The sequence below is a fragment of the Lytechinus pictus genome, unplaced genomic scaffold (assembly GCF_037042905.1).
Source record: "Lytechinus pictus isolate F3 Inbred unplaced genomic scaffold, Lp3.0 scaffold_19, whole genome shotgun sequence".
Classification (NCBI taxonomy): domain Eukaryota; kingdom Metazoa; phylum Echinodermata; class Echinoidea; order Temnopleuroida; family Toxopneustidae; genus Lytechinus; species Lytechinus pictus.
The window spans coordinates 13,003,299-13,007,934 of NW_026974140.1; positions in this window are offsets into that span (position 1 = coordinate 13,003,299).

The window sequence follows — 4,636 nt, forward strand, 5'->3', positions numbered from 1 at the left end:
GGGTGCAAGGTTATTTCTATAGAGCACAATTGTCAAATGGAGTCACTGAAGGATGACTTATGAAAAAACAGTTATTATTTCTTGTTTGGTCAAATAGAGGGATAACTTTTTTGGGGGTCGGCTGAGTGTTTGTTCTTGTGGGGAAGGTGGGTGCAGTTTGTTTTGTCTGCTTCCTGGTTTGAGCTGATCTGCTTTGGGTTGGGCTTATAATAGTTCTTACTTGTGCCCCCCCCCCCAATTTACCTCATGCTAATTCACTTCACCTCTTTCTTTCTTTGTAAAAGTTTCTATCCCTGACCCCTAATTTATTTTCTCTTTGAGGCACTAATCCCCCCTTCCAATCTCCCTCCACTTCTTACCTTTTCTCTTTCCTTCTTTCATTTTTTGTATATTTGAATTATGTGCTAAAAATTTGTAAATCAAGTTTTCAATTGAAAACGTTTTTCGTTCTTTTTCTCACTTTATTCATTTCTCTCTCTCTTGTCATTAACATATTCAAAATTGTATGTAATAGTTAATGTACTTTCACTGTTGGTTCCTTCTATTTGTTCTTACTATTACTGAGTGTTCAAAATTAAAAAGAAATCAGAATAAACTTGATGACAAGTACAGAAATGTGTTGATATTGGGCCAACCTTGAGAGCAAAACAAACAGAATTCCATAGCAATATCATGTAGGCATATGTAAGCCAATTCTACCATTTCTGTTTTAAAAGTCCTTGAAAATAATATTTTTCAGTGGGCATTGTTAATTGATGCTGATGGTAACTTAAAAACAAAATTTACACCTATGCATTGTCACACAAAAATATATAGGGCCTATATACTTACAAATTAAATTGGCCTTGTCTTGTCAAAGCCCTATTTATCCTTTCTTTATCTTAAACTATGTGTTTCAACAGGAAAACAATGATCTGGGTCTTTTTCACAACAGAAATCTAAAGATTTTCAGAATAAAAATGATGACAGCTAAAAAAAATTCTGAAAAAATCTGTCAAAAGCAACCTTGTACATTCAATAGAATTTAGCAGTGGAAAGGTGGAGGTTAAATATACTTTGAAATACACTGGTCATTGTAAATAAATCACAATATTGACAATGCAATGGTCTGGAATTTGGTATGTAGGTCACTACAAGATAAATGGCTATTAAAAGTTATCTTTGTGTTGATGGTGCATGAGAAGGCAGATCAATTTTTTTAATCTATAGTTTTCCTCCATACAGGAATTTACGTCAAAATCTAATGTGGATATATAATTAGAATAACAAATCATTGAATTTCTGAATAAATCAACCAATCCATCAATAATTCAATGAAATCTAACAGATACTTCTATTCAGGTGTCTGAGTGTGTAGACTATTTCTGCTAGTGAAGGAGGTAGAAACATTTGAGGTTGGCATACAGAAACTGAAGGATACATTCCTTCATGGTTTTTGCCATATTCTTTTTCAGAAAATTTCTCATACAGGCTAACATTCCCACAAATCATCTCCAATGTGCAGTAGGACAAAAAGATCAAAATGACCTGAATTACAACTTAATATTAAAAAAAAAAAACATATTATACATTTGTATCAAATTTCACTGAATATAAGTAATACAGAAAATAAAATTTAATAACTTTGTTAGATAAATTTGTTTTAATATGTTGTAGAATTGGTTTTCTTTGTTTAGAAATATATTCAAGTTTTCAAGTATGCCTTCAAACATATCGTCGGCGGTCATCCGAACCGTCTTATCCACATACGATGGTGCAAAACGTCGTATCGCTTTTCACGTGCAAAGTCAATGCAGTGCAGATGGCCGATACGACAGTTTGGCTGACCGCGCACGTTGAAATCGCGGTCAGTCAAAATGTTGTATCCCTCTGCTACAGTACACGTTTCCAATGGGATTTGCGCATTTTATTAAAAATTTGTATGGCATCGCCGTGAAAATCCCCTCATATCTCAGAAACTAAAATAAATTGCTACCTAGAAATTCAGTTATGAATAGAATGGGACTTGTGCATTCATTTTCTGCAAAAATCTCAAAATTTATTTATTTTTTGACCAAAACTGACTGATACGACGGTTTGGAAGAACGCCGACGATATGTATTCAAATCTATTTTTTATGTTTTATAATAAAACTAATGGAAAAGGGGGCAACGGGGTAGGCTACATGCTGAAAATTAGCTTTAAAGATAAATGCCAGTTGTGGTAACGATCTCAAAATGACTTTTTACAGAATCCAATATAATGACCACCCAAGTGTCTGTTGATATGAATAAAAAATATGTGCCGAAGGATTCTGGAAGAAATTGTGTAATTGCTGAGAAATAAGCAAAATAAGCGCGGATTCGGGCACTTCCGTCGGGTCTTTATTCCAGCAATATAATATACACTGTCTCACGTGTGCCTATCTGTGTTAGCGATCTTCAGTGTGATTGTTTTTCAGCTTAGATTTTATGATTTCACAAAGTTCAGTTTATGTAACTGTACCAGATCTAGATCGACGATGATATAGTAATACTTAACCTTGGTTTTACAGACTTTCTTACGAAATCAGTGTTTAACTGCAACTACTGTAATTTAGCTTTAAACTTTGATATCGTAAAATTTAGAGGGATTTTATTTTATGTGAATTTGATACCAGAATATGGCCAAAGTTCATTGACCTCACAATATGACCTTAATTTTGTGACCTGAAATTCATAACAATTGATCAGTGGTACTTGCTTACCCTTTATGAAGTAAGTTCTTATACTTTCAGAGTAGCGAATTTCAAAAACTTTACATAAGGTTAACATTTAATGTTAATGCACTTGCCATAAAAAAATTGTGCAGAAGTTTCGCTTTTGCTATGCATGTGAACCCAAATATTACAGTTCATATCCAATACACAATTAAACTTATTTAAATACAAAGCAAATCCTCACCCCCAAAGAATGAAATTAGAATTCTACATGTAAAACTTCTTTATAGGCAAAATAAGACAATCCACTTGATGTGGGTGTGTGGGTGGGCGTATCCAAGATAATACTCCTTTCATATTGCGCTTTTCACTGGCGAACTTCATTAAATAGTTTCAAAAGGAAAATGAAATTTTATTTACTTCAAAACTATGTGGGTGTGTTTGTGTGTTCTGTCCATTTTTTTTTTTTTTTTGTAAATAGGTGTTGATGATTGCATGTATGCATGTACCTTTAAATTTTATCTTTTGTTTAAATCGGTTATGTATACTTTGGTTTATAATCATGTTTGGAGCTTGGCTTTATATAAGGCTCAGCCTTTCCGCCACTCCTTATACTTTCATTTCTATCCGAGTAAAGTAATTTTTCATTCTTCTTTTTCTTTATATCGTTTTGCTTACTATTAATGTCATAATTATTTCTATTATATATTGTCTTTGTTATTATGTCTTTATATGTTTGTTTTTAATTAAAGTATTAAATAAATAAATTGAATTGAATTGACTTCACCGGAAAAGTTCGCCAGCAAAGGGGAAAGTGCCCAGTATGAAAGGTACACAGGAGAACTTCACCGGTGAAGTTCGCCGGCAAAGTTCTCCACCTCTAGAGGTGGAGAACTTCGCCGGCGCTAGAGGTGGAGAACTTCGCCGGCGAAACTGTTTCACCGGCGAATTTCGCCGGTGAAAAGGCCAGTATGAAAGCAAACCGGAGAACTTCTCCTCTTTAATGACGTCAGAGGTAAATTTTTTTCTCTCCCGAAGTCCTCTGTACCGAGATTCCGCGCGCGATAGTTGCAAGCTCAGCTGAATGCTATGGCCAAGTAGATAACCTCGAACATAATTTTTTTTTACTAACAATATTTATTAAAAAGCAATTTTTAAATGTATAAAAAGCGCTAAAATATAAAAACAAGGTGATATTGTTTATTTTTCTCGTAATACTTCCAAAATATGTTGTAATTATTTTAATACCTTTTGTAGTAGGTAAGAAGTAATGTTTACAATTTTCTTTTGTTTGTTCTGCAATCGCCCGTTGACTTTTGCCGGGGAAGAAATGTCAGTGCGAAAGGGTACATTTTTTCTTTGCCGGGGAAGTGAGGAATGAGAGGCGGAGAAGTTCGTTGGCAAAGTTCGCCGGTGAAAAATGAAGAGAGCAGTATGAAAGGGGTATAAGTAACCATCTCTTCAAGAAAAACAGGTACACATTTTCTGGTTCAAAAGAGAATAAATAAAGCATCAATTTCTGTGATATAAGGGATCATTAAGCAAATTATTCATTCCTCCTACAAACAAGAGTGAACTAGTAATAAAGTAAAAACTAATCAAACTAAAAGTAATCACCAGTGACTTATTGTTCCATAGTCTACTTAACATACAGTCAATGACATCTAAACAAGCAGAAATCCCATTATTTAAATCACTTGCTTTTTTGTTATCTGAACTTTATGAGGAATGACTGATATACAACTACCAGTAATTGTACATGTAGTTCATGACAAAATTTTCATCATAAAATGAGTGTATCTTTGAAGGGTTTTCAAAACCTGAGCTGCAATGCAAATTATTACAAACTGTCACACAAAGAAAAACATGCTTCAGACAGAATGAGGGGTATTTTTCCCTAATGTATGATCAGCAATACCTGGATTTTCAGATGAAATGGAAGTTATCTTTTAAAAAAAA